The 18,252-nt window shown below is 35.5% G+C and overlaps 1 protein-coding gene across 2 annotated transcripts in view; it reads left to right on the plus strand.

The window, feature by feature from the left end:
• Positions 1 to 18,252, plus strand: part of LOC128871931 (homeotic protein ultrabithorax-like) — a 110,007-nt gene that overhangs the window by 28,263 nt on the left and 63,492 nt on the right. The window lies entirely within an intron of this gene.

Genomic DNA, 18,252 nt, shown 5'->3' on the forward strand with positions numbered 1-18,252 from the left:
ACCCATACAGAATTTTTAAACTTCGGCTTCCACCACAGCTACCACACAAGGCTCGAAATCAACCAAATTTCCAAAAAAAAAAACAATGTTGTTCTTACCTTAAGAGAATTTTCGTTCAATTCAAACGTGAATGGCGTGGTTCACTTTGTAGCAAAGAAACATTTTATAAATATTTTGCGGGGACTTAAAGAGCAGTTCATTGCCAACGTGAATCACTAAATCACGTAAACAGATCCCATTTTATATACGAGTGCCATGCCTATTTTATAAGTGGGCCCTGCTAATGAAAAATGCGCAGACCGAACTCGTAGCTGGAAAAATCTGCTGCAAAGGAGTAATTTCGTCAAATTTCAATGGATGGTTAGTCAGCGAATGGAAGGATTTTCATATGTGCCAGTTAAATATATTGTGTAAGAGAAGTCCTACAGCGGAGGAATGCTTTTCTCTCGTGAAAATTAGAAAAACCGAAATGATTCTGCTAAGTGGTATGTCGAAAAAGGTCGAAAAAACCTTGTAGTATTTGTTAAGGAATTGTGTCTAGAGAAGGAATATTATTATGCTCTTTCCAAAGAGTTTTTTCCATAAAAGTTTATCCTCAAATGTTTCAAAGCCTGAATTAGAAATATTTGCTAGCCATGTAGAGAATTTCTCTTTTTACTAAAAAAAAAACAACTTTATATGCTACTCGAAAGATTAAGAAATGCATTAAATCCATGATAATTTTTATATTAACATATTTATCAAATACTATCAACCACCTCCGGCAACCGGTGCTCTGCTTTTAAGGCAAATAATTTCATTTTAAGTCCTTAAGGAACAAACACTTTTGTTTATCTATAATCTGTAAAAATAAAGAAGTTTGTTTCATCTGCCACTTGAGAACAGCCAAAATATGTATTACTGACCACGGAAGAAAACAGAAATGTTCGGTATTTAATCCATATCTACGGGTATTAAGGTGATTGCCCTTGTGCTTTGTTTATTGTCATGAAGTAAGCAAGACGGACCGGCAGCTGTGAGCGTCTGAATTCAAAAGGCATGTAGGTGGAGTCATAGGAATTCTTGCAATCAAATCCTCTCCTCCTCTCCATTACATAACCAAGGTGGATCTATGGTGCGGAGAAAAGTTATAGACGCACGTACCAACTTTGAGTGGACGCATATATGGGGGCGTTGATCTAAGGAATTTAATAGTTCCTGGTTGATCTAAGGAATTTAAAAATTCTATAGGTAAGTTAAGAATTTCATCCGCATTCTTAACAGTATGAACTCATTTTAGTCCAGTCAAAAGAGACAAAAAAAATAGCCAACTAAGTAGTTTTAGGAGTATGCGAGTTTATGGTTTTATTATGTAAAACCCATCACTGTGAACTTAAATTTGAGTTTTCGGGGTCGGGGGTTGTGTCCCGCGGCCGCCATCTTGGAAATAAGGGTGCAACTGGTTTTTGCGATTATCTCGTGAATTTCGAAAGTTACGAAAATTTTGTAAAATACTTTTTTGTAGATAATAATATTATCTACAACTTTCATTCAAAACTTTTTATTGTAAAATTAATCATAAAGAAGTTATAAACAAAATTACGCGAAAAATTAAGAGATGCATTTTTTTCAAGCGTAATAACTTTTTTTTATTGATTTTATGGAAAATATACATCAGAGCTTTTTTATAGGGCATTCTTTTGTAAACATTTTTGTCCATAAGTTTTTTTCGCTATCTTTATTTAGTCTTATGATTTTGAGCTGCTAAGCGGAGCAACCATTACATTAGCGAAGCGCGTACATGATTACACAGGCCGACAAAATTTAACCAACATTCAGACCCAGAAACCAGACCATATATTTCCGAAGGTTTATGATGCGCTGAATCCAAATCTGGCCTCAGAATTGCTCTATCAGCTCTGGTTTTCGAGATATCCTAACCTAAAAGTGCAAAAAACACCGTTTTTGCCAATATTTGAGGTTATGTAGCCTTGCAGATGTTTTCTTTCACCAAAATTAAAGGATGGAATCTTTAAATACAAGCATTCTTTTTTCAAACGGCGTTGAGTTTGCTCAAATTTCATTTTTTTTTCGCTGAGATATCGCATTTTGAAATTTTCATGTTTCTAAATTTTCCTACACCTGAAAATCGATTGAGATGGCATAGACATGATATAGTCGATTACTAATTTTCTTGAATTGAGTATTATTTTTCTTAAAATTTTGCCTCACACCAGTTCACACCAGTTCACCAAGTTCACAATGATGGGCTTTACATAATAAAACCATAAACTCGCATACTCCTAAAATTACTAAGTTAAATCTTCTTTTGACTGGACTATTTGTGTATATGTGTTTGTGATATGTGTATATGAGTTTACACCACTTTTTGCAAAATTAATCATCCAATTTAATAAAAGAAATTAAAAAAATGAGTGTGAGTGACGGAAAACTTTATTTCATTTCCTGCGAAAATATTGTCTTGAGATGAAATAGGTATCTACTCGCGAATTAAATCGAATTAATTCTCTGCTTCTGCGTTATATAGCGGGTCCAAATAGGCTTATAAACTTAAAAACTTAAACGCCATCTCTGGCATACTCACAATGATACAGCAAAATTGTATGCCAATCGTATGGGCGGTGTGGATTGTATACCGGACAGACAAGCGGTACTTTTAAATACTTTTATATTAGATAATTAGCGTAAATTCTCTGAATGTTTTTTTTTTTGCCTTGCAATGAAATGAGTAGACATTGTTTTTCATGTTATATTGAGAACTGAAATAAAGCAAAATAAATAAGATGTCTGCTATTCCATTTTTCCATTTTCGCTATACATATGTTGTAAAATATATCACATTTTATAAAAAAGTCGTATCTGTATCAAATAAGGTCCGAGTGACTGCTTATTATTTCAACTTGGAAATTTCTTATTCTCTTGCTTTACCTAGCTAAATTTTGTACAGAACTATGGACCATGAACTATATGCACAATATTCCGAGTCCCAATACGTCGTTGAAGAATAAATAATTATATTTAAAGGAGAAAGTTACTCTACAAAGCCCTTGGCAAATCAAAAGTAGAATCAACTTAAATGTTAACCCGATCACGAGTTTTGGCATTTTAAATTTATCAAAAAATATTGTACTCAAAAAACTGAAATTGATTTCAGATTAATGGAAAGCCGTGCAGCTATTCAACAAGAGTGTATATCGAGAAAAGCGACACAACTCAGAATTAACTCAAATTCGGAGTTTTGCCGTTAAAAGCAAAAATCAACTACAGAGTTTATATATTTTTATCTGGAAAAGCGTCATAAGCGAATCTTGAAGCAATTCTGATAGATGGCGTTAGTGTTGTTTTGTCAGGTGATCGAATTGGCGCTTCACTTATCTAGAAAACTGACCCAACTCAGTATTTTGTATTTTTGAATTGTGTCACTTTTCTCGAAAACCATCGATATGTGAAGGTATGGAACGTGATTCAATTAAAATAACATTATACATACGTTCGTATCGTAGGGACTTACACAAAGATTCACGTACTTCTCGCATTTGAGCTTTGGAAGTGACTCGGTCAAACGGACAGCAGAGAATACGTTGGGCACTAAGAAATTTGTCTTTCCGTTTTCATGTGAAAAATAGCAGCTGGGTCATGATTTCGGTAACATAAACTTGGGGTTATCAAGAGCAAGATCGCGCGCATTTGGCAAACTATTCTTTAAAAAATCTTATGAAATATCAGGCTTGCAATTTAGGTCTCTTCTTCTCTCTCTATAGGAAGTGGCTATAGGAAATAGCACTCATGGCACTCAAACACCAAATCCACAGATGATTGTCGTATTAAAATGGCGTTAGATGCTAATTAAGTGTCTCGCAGTACATGAAACTCCGTCACTCAAACAACAAAAACAACAAATTATTTGTATTGTTTCACGTATTTGATACACGCTTTGTCTTGGCCAGAAAAATCGTACCCGCTATTTTATAAAAAAAAAAAAGTTTTTAAGTTTTTAAATATATTTCTAAATATAAATATATTTGTTATATACAAAGTTTAATTACATAAAACAAAAATGTTCGACTCTTATTTAGCTCTTTTCGATTGCATCTAAAAAATTGTAATCTTTTTTAAGTCAAGCTGAGTTGAATGCCTTTTCCTTTTAATCATCTGGCCACATTGCCCATGAGTATGCGCAAGCCAAGGAACTTAGTAAAAACAACTGCCTTTGTAAAATATGAGAAATTGCATAAATAGTTTTAGGGTAAATATATAATTTTTTTAAGAAATGGATCATTCAAAGAAATTCGATCGTTTTTTAAGAGATTTAAGACCTATTTTCTCAATTCTCGCTTGCAGTTCCAAATTCATTTATTTACTTAGATAAATTAGACAATGCATCAAATTAATCAAAGTAGTTTTGTATACATAAGTATATTAATATGGCCCAAAGTGTCCCAAGAGATTCAACAGGTACCTGCAGTCACTTCGGCGACACAGGCAAAAATGTTACTGCTGATTGGTATAACCGCATAGAAATTTACATGAAAACCATAAGGAATTTAGAGTATGCAAGTGTCTCTAATCAAAAGGATCTTTGACCTTGGCTTAGAGGAAAGCATCACAAACAAAATTTGAAATTATGCATGGAAATATTACGCATTATTATGGACATACATAGGGAATATACAGTTTTGTGTCTGCTCACGTAACAAATCTAGCGCGAAACAAATTACATTCCCAACAAGTCATAATTACCATTCTTGCAAAGTCCTTGTGGCATACCTGCTGAAACTGCCGTGTGATACCTCAATTATGATCCGCACGTATGTGTACTGAAATACAGCATTAGCTAACGAACTGAACCACCTATTTTTAAATCCATTTAAGACAATATTCATAACTTGTTTGTAACCATTTGTTTCAAGGTTGACTATGTACATAAGTAGATACATACATACGAGGGGCATTCAATGTATTCCGGGTATCATTATGAAAAGAACTCGGAATAAATTCAATATATTTTTAGTTTTCTATATAATCCCCCATTGCATGAAGACGGCTATGCTTGAATGAGAGTTAAAGGGAAAAAAATAATATATCCATAACTTCTACAATTTTTCGTCGATTCAGACAAACTTAGGCTTAAAATGTAGGTGACAAAATTGTCTTCCTTCCTTATGTCGATATAAAAAATAATTTTGTTCCAGAAAAAAGTTAATAAACTTTTATAATTTAGTAAAAAACGTCAAAAATGCCTTTTTTCAACTTTCAACAGCTATTTTGCGAAAACTACGACTTCCATTGACACGAATTATATATTGCCATGTAGGTTATATGTGTGCCTTTCGAAATTTATGTACTTCAAAGAAATGGCGTGCACTATTTTCGAGATTGCAGGTAATAACTGCACTATTGCCCAAAAAACAGGTTTTTTGGGAATATCTCGGAAACCGTTCTTTGGTTTCAGCGACCTCAAATTAGTTTAAAAAACGCATTTTGGTCGAGGACCATTTTTGGTGTAAACTAGCGTTATTTATTTATTTTAATTTTTATTTTTATACCTCAATACACTTTTTGTAACTTGAAATGAATTTTTCATTGCCCTCTAAAAAATCTTTTCTCCTTATCCGAAGATCTTTTTTCAAAATTGGAAACAAAAAATAATCACTAGGGCCTATATCATCAGAGATTGAATTTTTCGAAGCCCTAATTTCGTGCAACGGCCTTCGAAACACCCGCTGCGGGAACAAGCGTGTTGTCGTGAAGACTACTGGCCTCGCAGAAATTACTGCAAGGTGGCGCAAAATTGACTATCCTATCGGAAGATTTATAATTTTTGCAAATGGTGTTGTACGCCAATGATATTTGATACTTGTAAACCAGATAGCTGCAGTTTACAAATAGACAAGACATGGAGCGCGTAGAGGTCAAAATAAAGATTTCCATCTCTCAAAATATGTTTTTTTATTTAGTAAAAAAGTTATTCAAAAACAAAATTGATGATCAATTTTGCGCCGCCTTTTAAATAATTACTGACCGTTAGTATGTGAATTTTATTTTTATACTGAAAAGTAACGTAACTATTTATTACAGTTACTAAACTACCCCGATACCGAGAATACATTGAGCACCCCTCGTATGTACGTAAACAAAACTATACCCATTAAACAAGTAAGGAAATACTAAATTCGGTTCGGACGGATATTTTAATACCCGCGTTTATTTTAGTAAAATTTATTTTGTGCTCTTAATTTGTTTGATGTTAACTTTTGTAATCAACCAAACTCAGAGACGATGAAAGTTATGGCTTATAGCATCAGACAGACGGACGGATATTTGATCTTAATACATTTAAAGTTGATGTGGTTTTTATCCTGTCTAATTTATATTTATGTCGGATATACAAAATGAGTTTGGGCGAGTAATATGACGTTGTTATCGATTTGCATACACCTACCTAAAATAGGGTGTGGCTACGCCCATGCTTCTTAATTTTGCTCACATGATATGATCGGAATATCAGAAGGATCTGTGAAAACCATTTTGAAAGACCATTTGGGCCTACGAAAAGTCAAATCTCGTTTGGTACCAAAAACTCTCAATTTCTTGGATAAAAGTCGTCGCGTTGATGTGTGTGAAACAATGCTTTCAGACTATCAGGACAAGCTCAAATGCATAATACGGGAGATAAGACTTGGATTTATGCTTACGACCCTGAAACAACCGACCAATCAAACGAATATCGTGCTAAAGGCGAGGCCAGCCCGAAAAGAGCACGTCAAAGTCGTTCAAAACTAAAGGTCATGATGACAGTTTTTTTTCGATTTTCGTGGTGTGGTGCACTATGAATTCCTTCCACCTGGCCAAACTGTTAAAAAGGAATATTATTTGAGCGTTATTCGTCGTTTACGTGAAGCAATTCGTCTAAAAAGACCAGAATTATGGTCCAACAACTCTTGGTTTTTGCATCACGATAATGCACCGTCTCACACTGCACTCGTTCTTCGTGACCATTTCGCCGAAAATTCTACGCATATCGTTCCGCAATCACCGTATTCGCCTGATTTGGCTCCGTGTGACTTCTGGCTATTCCCAAAACTCAAGAGACCTCTCCGGGGAACGCGTTTCGAGTCGATTGAAGAGATGAAAGCTGAATCGAAGAAGGTGCTGATGGCTATACCGGAAATGGGCTATTTGACATTTTTCGGGGATTGATTTACAAGAATAAATGAAAATTTTTCATTTTACAACCAAATTCGCCTTACTTTTTGCCCACAGTAGTACATAGGCCGTTTTCAATACCAACCTACCTAGGACTAAGAGCGATATATGTACCAAGTCTTATTTGATTATTATGCAATATTATTCATTTGGACGGTCAGTCGTGGCTAAATCGACTCCTCATTATTCTGAGCATTTTGGTATACATATGATTATGTACTGTGCACAAGTACGCGCGGGTTTAAAAGTTATAATGGCACAATTACACGATCTTGGTAACAAGTAATCGTACATAGCTGATACTATAAGTAACGTCAGTGTTGAGTTTGTGGGATGATCAAGACTTGAAGTTTGGGACAGTTTTTCGTCCGAAAACGCTGTTCATTTCCAAGTGCTCGAGAACCCTGACTTTCCGTTCTTAGGTGCATTTATTGAATTTTAGTTAGATCCGAGTATTGAAACTACAACTATCAAGAGGAAAACAGTTTCATACGTCTTAAAATCTACGTAGATCAATCAACGCTTCATCAAACGAAGTACTAATTTTTATGCTAAAGTTATAAAATAGGTACGAATATTTTTAAGCAGGTCAAGCGAAAATGCTTATGTAACTAAACATAAACATAAATTCGTCTGCTAAATTCGATTCAGAAAAGTCCAGGGCTTTAAACAACATTCTGAATATATTTCAAATAAAATATCATTTCTTATTTCCAGCCAGTGATTCATTTATTTATATGCTTAGTCGAATTCTCTACACTCCGTTGCCAACCGGAAAAGTTGACCAACTAAACTGATAACAAGTTACCGGCTTTTCTGCATCCCCTAAGCCTCCGACGCTGCAAGTGTCATTAAGGAAACATTAAATTGACACTAATGTTCTACAGGCTCAAAACTTTCAAAAACGGTCATGCAATGCAACGACTCACACACACACACACACAAACAACGCGTTAAGGTAAAAATCAAAATATGTAAATGCATTGAAAACGAGATGAAGTAACCACAGCAGAAAGCATAGAATTCTTAAATTAAGAAGCATTGAACTCAAAAGGCATTCGTAGCTGGTTACTAGTGAAATTTTTATACGAATAATATGATAATTAAAATAAAATATGAGCGCCTCCGTGGCCTACTGACCAAGCGAAGTCAACGATTTCCATGCGTTTGCTTTGCTTTTCACCAGCATTGGCCGTACTAAAGGCTTGCACCCATGCATCCGGTAGCAGTTCACAGCAACGACAAGTGAAAATGTAGTAAAAAATACAAACTCAAATATGAAACAAACACGCAACGCAACATAAATCGTCAACTGGTTGCAACGCTGGCACGCAGTCACTAGCCAAAAATGGCATTAAAAGGTTATGATGGTGGCGATGGATGCACTGAAAGTGGCATCTTTCCTCATGGCCACCGTGGGGTAGCGAAGTAAGCAAAACAATAAATCGTTGTGATTTGAATGATATTTATCTAAATTGGTGCGGTTATTATTATGAATGCTTGCGCCAAACTGCACTGTTGTTGCATCGGATGGCACTGCCTTTAAATCTATTATTCTAAGATATATGCATGCGTACATACTTATATACTCATATACTAGATACGAGTATCACCCACGGTTCCTCCCGCTAAGTGTTTTTCATTATTATAACAGAACCGTAGCATTTTGTCTAACAAAAATATTTCTTATATCCCTTACATTCCTTGCCAATTAAGCCATATATCAATAAGAACCAAATCGAACCATAAATACGCGTTTTCCTTATTTTTCAACTGCAGCGCGGGTATATACCAGTGGATATTTATTTTTATGTGGATAAGGCATATTTCGAGTATGAGCTTCATCGGAGCATAAATAGAGTTTTCCGTTTTGTTTTGAAAACAACTTACTAAACTTTCATATTTATATGACTATACCTTAGATGTTCTTTGAGAGCTTGAGAAGTTCAAATGATAATACAAAACAGAAATATTCTTATAGTAAATATTTTTTTTATTATAGTCTGATAAATAATTTCATGGCATTTATTTTTTGAACATGATATTCGGTATTTGTACGCCGCGGCTACGAGTTAATCTTCCCAATAAATGTATGGCTTCCAATGATTAAAGAGTTGCTGGTTTGTCTGCATAAGCCTCTGACTTAACACATCCCCATTAAAAGTAATCCAGAGGCGTTAAACCACTTCTGGAAAGAAAGTTGTCGCCAAACTGATTTTGCTATTAATCGACTGTTAAGCGCACAGTATGGCGATTAGCGAAGTTTCACAATTTTCATAGTTTGGAGCCATTGACTTCCCTAATCTTACAGATCAGAAATGCCAACATTGCCATTCTCAGCTGTCAAACCATAGCTCTCGTTATTCCTAGTTCTCTTGTATCTAAAAAAAACAGACGACGTATGTACGATAAATACCCAATTTGCCAAAAGACTTTGAATAGAATTCTATTTTGATTCTTTCCGGTGAACAATTTGCTTGCTTGTGAAGTCGTCAGTGAATGATGGACACAAAAATCTGCTGCGGAAACTAAATTTTTTTATTATTTTTTTTTTCGTTTTTGATTCTTTAGTATTTACTTTATTCCCGTAAATCATTGGTTTGACTGAATTACGAATATTAATTTTTTTTCGTAGTTCAACAGTTTGGATGTAAATATGTATGTATGTATGTATACATTCTGTCAAAAGAGTACCGAGAATTGTTCAATAAAACGCAAAATAATTGTTTAATCATCAAAATTTATTTTGTCGTCTTCAAAATAGGCTCCATTCGAAGTAATACACATATGCCAACGATTATTCCAGTCATCAAAGCACCTTTTAAATACGTTTGAAGAGAGAGATCTTCTTCAGCTCCTTCAGCGAATTCTCCGTAATCGCAATATAAGTTTTGGGAAAAGAAAAAAGTCACAGGGGGCTAAATCCGGTGAATACGGTGGTTGTTTGATGTTATTTGTCAAGTTTTTGGTCAAAAAAGTGTTCACAATATTGGCCTTGTGAGACGTTGCGTTCTCATGGTGCAAGATCCATGAGTTTTCATTCCAAAAATTGGGCCGCTTCCTACGCACATTCCCTCTCAAGCGTCGCATATCTTCCAAATAATATTCTCCATTTACCGTAGAACCATTTGAAACGAATTCCAATTGCACCACACCATTATAATCAAAGAAAACGAGTAGCAAGACTTTCACTTTTGACCGACTTTGGCGTGGTGTTTTGGGTTTCGGCTCATGTGGATAGCGCCATTTAGCCGCCTGTTGACTGGTTTGCATGTCAAACTCATATACCCACGTCTCATCACCTGTTATAATGCGCCGGACGCTGGATAAACGTTGGGTTCGAATTCACTAGCTTAAGCATGTCTTCAGCCACCTTCTTCCGATTAATTTTTTTTAAAGAAATTCAGCTCTGCGACACTATAGAAGATAGTTGTATCAACATTCCAGAAAATAAAATTTAGATATATGTATGTGTAACGCGCGCTTTTTAAATGAACAATTCCCGATATTTTTTTGACAGAATGTATGTGCATGTATACATACAAATGGATGTGTAATAGGGCGGCTCGATTTAAAAATCGCTCATTGCTCTGTGAAAATCAATTTGGGTAGAACTTTTGGGTAGGGGCAAATTTTGAAAAATCCCACTTTGACCCATTTAGAGTGCTCCAATCGAGTCCAAATGTATGACCGACCCCCACAAACTTTGGACGGCCGATCCACCCATGCCAGTGGCACACCCCCTGGAACTCCCCTGAAGGATTCCCCATACAATCATTTCAAAATATCACCATTTTTGGCCTTTACATGAGAAAAGAAACTAAAAAGTTCGACCCAAATTGGGGGACATCAGAATCCGTTTTAGAGGTATGGTTCCTTCGGCAAAGTTTCTTATTTTGATCCCTAGAATACGATTTTCACAGAGCAATAGGCGATTTTTTTGCCTCCCCACAAATCGACCCGGCCTAATGTGTAAGTATAAAAATGATAAATTCGCGTGGATTAAATATATAATATATTGTAAATAAAATTCGCATAATTAAAGTTTGTTTTGGCTGTTCTCTCCAAACTGTCATGAGCTTCGTTGTATCTTGGCTGAAAGGAGTCTGAAATAATATTACAATTTTATATAACTTTTTTATAAAGGGTTTGAAGGAACAAGCGGCCAACTTGTACGTAAATCTAATTGCTGCCGTTGTCGCATTATTTTCAATTGATGAATTTATTATTATTTAATTCAAATAAATATGAAATAATGATTTCAAAACTTTTTTCGTAATGCCAAATTATTTTCTAGTTCTTCCAGTCACAATGAACTGGTAGCACCAGTAGAAGAGCTGCTTTGTTTTTTCTAATTATTTGATTAATTAATTAATAATAAATTTAGCAGCTCCATGCAAACATGGTGTAGTAGATATTTGTACGTAAAGTCATTCAAATTAAGAGGGGGGATAAATCGCATTTTATTCCATTAACTTTTCAAACAATATAAAATTGTTAAATGTCCCTTCCATATTCTGTCATAATAAAAAGTAACAAAATGGTTTACTATGCTGATGAGTCTATATGAACATGATTTTTATCTACACCTACATATCTAATACTGGCGGCCGCCCTAGCCGAATGGCTTGGTGCGTGACTACCATTCGGAATTCACAGAGAGAACGTCGGTTCGAATCTCGGTGAAACACCAAAATAAAGAAAAACATTTTTCTAATAGCGATCGCCCCTCGGCAGGCAATGGCAAACCTCCGAGTGCATTTCTGCCATGAAAAAAGCTCCTCATAAAAAATATCTGCCGTTCGGAGTCGGCTTGAAACTGTAGGTCCCTCCATTTGTGGAACAACATCAAGACGCACACCACAAATAGGAGGAGGAGCTCAGCCAAACACCCGAAAAGGGTGTACGCGCCAATTATATATATTTTATATAGGTATATATGTATATACATATCTAAAACTATGGGCGTGGAGCTTTTCCAACCCCGTCCATATATGAACACTCGATTCGATGACATATAGATAATAGAAGCCGGAATGACGTTGCGTTTTGTATGGAAAAAACGACTTCGATTTGCTTTCGACTCGACTTCATCCAAATGAGTTCTCCAGAATTCGATTCGAGCTCTTCCTCGCTCTGTTACTTATACGTGGATTAGTTGTATGTTGTATTTTAATTGACAGTTCTCTTTGCTACGCTTTCGTCAGCACCGCCCTTGGAATTACACTTCAATTGATTTTCGAATCGAGCGCAATTTATGGGTCAGTATGTGAAACTTTTGCAGTTGAAGTTGTGTAAAGTTTTGCCATTGCATTAATTACAGTGTTTATGTAAAGGAGGTTGTGATCACTAATGTATCAATTGTGACCTGTCACGTAATAAATCGATTATTGTGCATCATTTTGAGCTGTTTGGCTGAGAGCATAAGTGTGAATATATAATAAATTGAGTTAAACAATACGATCAGAATTTTCTTTGCAAAGTGCTTTCGTTACAAGAAAAACGAAATATCGGCAAAAACTGCTTTAAAATTTTCAATTTAGGGCTCTAGTTCTCTAAAGCATAGTACCAAGTTCGCGTTTCAAGTCAAAGTGGCTAAAAATACATATGTAAATTGCATTGAAGTGAAATATACGTGAAATATCGTTTGTATCTCATGGCAAAGGAGTACTCAGTTCACGACTTGAAAGCACTGCGCACCATAGCTGCAACATTTTTTCACACTTATTTAATTTGTCATTACTTTTGGGCGATGCTCATAAATTTGTGGTTTCTTCTCATTTGACAATCAATGTTGCTAGCAACATTTCACGGCTGTAAAGTTAGTAGTAGCCTTAAGAGAAAATAACGAAAATTCTTTCAAATCATTTATCGTCAGTAGGTACTGCTGGCAGTCTTTCTGACCTCTTTTTTTAAGAGTATATTTAAATTAATAACCCAGTTTAAACAACATAACCAAACAAAATGTAGGAGGAAAATGAAATGCTGCGTACAATGACAGCCCTCGCATGACTAGTTTATCTATAACTACGTAGATTTTAAATTTTGTATTTTGGATACAGGGTAGAAGGGAACAAGGGAATAAAAACGATTTATGATTGAATGCTTAAGATATACTGGTTAAAAATAAGTATAATATAATATATAAAAGCGTTCAATCTCATAGACAGTATGACTGGTCATATGTTGTCAGTAATCAGCAAGATTTAGTAAAGAAGTTATGTTCCATTCGGGCTCTGGCTGAAACGTAGTACGTACCGAAACGTCCACTTTGTAGATTTGAATTGACTATTTTATTATTGGCTCCTCTAAGTGTACATATGATAAATGTTAGAAAATAGTGTTTATTTTGTATGAAACTGGTTTTCTCAAGGTAAAAGGATGATTCTGGGGGTGCACATCCATTTGATTAAAATTTTGTGGATATCGTTAAGGCAGCACTTCATATGCCCTCCAATCAAACCTAAGATGAGACAATTAGAAATTGGATGGGTAGTCTGTTTAAGGGGGTAGTATGGTTAATTCGGTGTAAAACAAGCATATTTTTCGAAATTTTTTTTGTCGACACAGTTGACTTATTCAAAATTTTAAAATTACTTCATTATAAAGTCATATTTAAAGAATATTGTGTGAAATTTTCATTGATTTTTATGAAGAAATGAGTTGGTGGCAGCGAATCTTCGCGGACGTCTCATAAAAAAGTTTTATTGCGGTGTCCCTCAGAGCTCATTACTGGATCAACTAAAATCAAAAAACCAAATTGATTTCATCAGCTAATAAAGTTTCGCAGGTAACAACGTCGAATTTGTTTTTTTTTTTTTTTTTTAATTTTTTAAAGCGCTTTGAAGTCAAAACACCGATTTTTCATAAAAAAAACTTGAAAACTTTGTTGTTTTAAAATATGACAAAATTAAAAAAAAAAAAAAACTCGACGTCATTACCTCGTGAATAAAGTAAAGAAACAAAAAAACCAAATTTGAAAAGAATCGGTGCAGTAGATATGAATCTACAGTGGACTCCGACCGTAAAAAAGGCAAGTGTGAGAAAAACGCGTTTAAAGATTTTCGGCAGCGTGAAATCCGGTTGGAGAGGTAGATACTTAATCCTTTGTGTCTTTGTCAATTTTACTCTAATGCACTTCAAACTTTCACACAATAATCTTAAGATGTTATAGAATAATTAAAAAAAAAAAAAAAAAAAAATGAAAAAAAAAAAAATACCATACTACCCCCTTAATCACTTACAGGGGACTCTTGTAATAAGAAGACACCCTCCATTTATGAAGGTGGAATGTTATACCAAACGGAGCAAACGTATAAGAAAATGTGTCCCACTAGAGCTTTAGGAAAACCATTTTCTTCTGTAAGCGTGAAAAAGCCTTTAAATTAGTCTGGATTTGAAGATTTATATAGTCATTGAAATGCAAGTATTTATCCAAGTAAATGCCGATGGCGGCCGCCTTAGCCGAATGGGTTGGTGTGTGACTACCACTCGGAATTCACAGAGAGAATGCAGGTTCGAATCTCGGTGAAAGACCAAAAAGAAGAAAAACATTTTTCTTATAGCGGTCGCCCTTCGGCAGGCAATGGCAAACCTCCGTATTTCTGCCATGAAATAGCTCCTCATAAAAAATATTTGCCGCTCGGAGTCGGCTTGAAACTGTAGGTGCCTGCATTTGTGGAACAACATCAATACGCATACCACAAATAGGAGGAGGAGCTCGGCCAAACACCAAAAAAGGGTGTACGCGCCAACTGTGTATGTATATATTTTTATTTAGCCAGTACATAGTTGTTGCGAGCCAAATCTGACGAATACAGTGGATGTGGGACCAATTCGAAGTTTTGCCATTGTTTTGATTGACTTGTGACACGGTGGGTTGTCTTGATGAAACAACATTTTTCTTTTCCTTAGAATTTTTGGAATTTTTGCCTTCAAATGCTCCAATAACGCTATACAATACTCATCGTTGATGGTTTAAGTTTCTCAAGATAGAAGGTTTTACGTTTCACCATATTACATCTCGCACATCCCAAAATACGGAGGCCATAACCTTTTCACCCAATTATTAAGCTTCCGGAGTGAAGTGATGGATCCATGTTTCATCCATTGTCACATATCGACTCAAAAATTCTGGTTTATTACGTTTAAACACGACCAAACATTGCTATCGGTAAACTGCTAGTTCATTTGAATTATTAAGCTCTTCAAGAAAATCAGCGAAGTGCAATCCTACACACAGTTTTTTTTTATTTTTATTTTTCTTTTTATATAAGAACCTTTTCCTTTCTTTGAGAGTAAAAGAATTAGTAAATTTTAACCCAGCTTAAATTTAACAATTATAATTTAAGCTTATAAACGAAGTTTTCTGCGAACAGAAAATGTATATACAGGGTTCCCATATTCGACGGACCCATGTTTTTTTTTTTAAATCAAAGAAAAACACAATTCTTTTGATGTTGACGATAAAAATCATTTTATTTAGTTCAAGTAGATTTGTTGACATCACTTTTTGAATATGATATCTCTCAAACGACCGCCTTGAGCCTGTACGGCGTATTGTGCCCGTTTTGCAGCATTTTCCATAGTTTTAGCTAACATTTCGGCTGGAATAGCGGCTATTTCCTCACGGATGTTGTTCTTGAGCTCTTCTATAGTCTTTGGATTATTAATAAAAACCGTTATTTTAAATATCCCCACAAGAAGAAGTCAGGTGGTATTCAATCGGGCGAACGCGGTGGCCAGTCAAAATCACCATTTTTCGACATCAAACGACGAGGAAACAATTTCTTCAAAAAATCGATTGTGGTGCGAGCTGTGTGTGGTGGAGTGTCGTCTTGTTGAAACCAAAAGTGCCTCATATGCTTTCGGCGAATAATTGGCATCACAAAAGTGGTTATCATATCGCGATAACGCTCCTGACTGACGGTAACAGCTTGACCATCTTCATTTTCGAAGAAAAAACGGCCCAATAATCGTTTTCGCACTAACGCCGCACCAAACAGTGACTTTTTCGTCGTAAAGAGGTACCTCTTGAATTTCGTGCGGATTTTCAGTGGCGTAAATACGGCAATTTTGCTTGTTTACCGTCCCAGTCAATAAGAAATAAGCCTCATCGGACATGATGATTTTGTTTCTCTTTTGGCTTCTTTTGTTGAATGTAAATTTCAACAATTTAGGAGCGCTCGCGTGGCGTATACTGCTTCATGGTAAATCTGCTTGGACTGACGCTTCCAACGCGGTATGTCATTAAGCGATCTGACGTCTCTGTCAAAAGATACAGGGTTACCAGATGGGTCCGTCGAATATGGGCAACCCTGTACAGTCAAATAATGAAGTTAAATTAACTCTTGCCTCCCAGGTAACTTGTAAGTACGAGTAATATCTATACTGTTTTGCTAATATGAGTACTGTGACCGATACTTTGATTAAGTGCGTCAAAATTTCTTTCGAAAATGTGAAGAGAATAATCAGGGGACTACTCAAAGGTGGTAATAGAGTAGAGTTCAATAGATGAAAATAAAACTATTAGCTTTTTTAACCTCTGCGTCCTTTTCCAACCTTAACAGCGATTAACAAATGGGCAATATCTCTCTACCATTTCAGATTTTACCTTCATTTCTCTTCTATACAACTGGTCTCTCTCCAAATCTACCTTTCGTACACCCATACAAACTTGAAATGCCTTTTCTATCCAAAATAAAAATTGCTCCCAACTGCTGCCCTCAACTTACATCGCCACCGTTAACACACGGAAATATACTTATTGCAGTAAAAACTGTGCAAGTTCTTATCAAGGTGCCATGTACTTGTATACGCATATACGTACATATAAGTAAATATAATGCACACTCAAATATCTATCTATCATCAGCTTGAGTTGTGGCTGTTAGCAAATGAATAAAATTCGCATTAAAATCATTTTTATAGCGCACTTCAATGCCGTTGCACACGCCAGCAGCACTGTCACATTCTGCTCCCCCAAGACATGCACTGCTCTTTATATCCCGTACACATTTCCTCATCCATTGCCGAAGGCAAAGCAAACTATGATAGTAACGGCTCAGAGAGAGAAGAAAAATTAAAAAAAAGCTAGTCTGAAAAGCTAACAAGATCAAATATAATTTAAAATATTTACTACTTTCGTTTTGTACTCTCTGTAGGTGTGTTGTTGTCGGCTCTGCAGTATAGTCTTCTGTGGCCGTTGCTGCAGATGGAGTCAGCTGTTTAAGTCTACTGTGGTTTTTAATTTATCTCGTTTTTCTTCGCCATCCCTTTCCTCTCTTGGGAAGCTAGTAGGTTGTTTGCAGTCTGCCTGAGTTTTATTGCTCATCAAATTTAGCTGATATAAATCTTAATTGCCGACCCAAATAAATACACCATGTGTATCTACAAGGTGCAGGCCATGTCTGGCCACGTCTCACTGACTGCTACATAGACGCCACTGCGCTTTCGTATCGTTCATATCTTCAAAGCAGCGTAGAAAAATATGACTTTAGTTACTCATACGCTTTGATTTTCCCTTTTCTCATGAGCAAAGTAAACAAATATTTGCAAGAAATAGTGTTAATGAATACAATGTAAATATTTAAATGCTGACAAATTTAAATGGAATTTGTGCATTTGTTCAAATTTACATTTTTGCCCAAAAACAGTAGCCACTAAAATATGCTTTATGGCGTTCTTAGTCGATTTCTTATACAAATCTGCGAATGAAAACGTGTTGAAAATTCACATCCACCAGCAAAAATGTAAATTCGTGCTTAGCGCGCATTCGACTACTTTGTTATGAGCGATTTTGAATTTATTGTACAACCACAAATCATTCGTGACGCCAACACAGCGAAACTTCTCACACGCATTCGTCTATTTGTAGGTGTGTATGTATAGCACACATATGTATGTACATATATACATTCATTTGTATCTTTTCACGCACAAGCGGTATGGAACAAGAAATACAATAGCTCACTATTGAACAACAGATAGAAGATACAATAACAAGTTCTACATTTTTTTTAAAATATGCTTATTGGGTGAAATTTT

The sequence above is a fragment of the Anastrepha ludens genome, chromosome 2 (genome assembly GCF_028408465.1).
Source record: "Anastrepha ludens isolate Willacy chromosome 2, idAnaLude1.1, whole genome shotgun sequence".
NCBI classification, from domain to species: domain Eukaryota; kingdom Metazoa; phylum Arthropoda; class Insecta; order Diptera; family Tephritidae; genus Anastrepha; species Anastrepha ludens.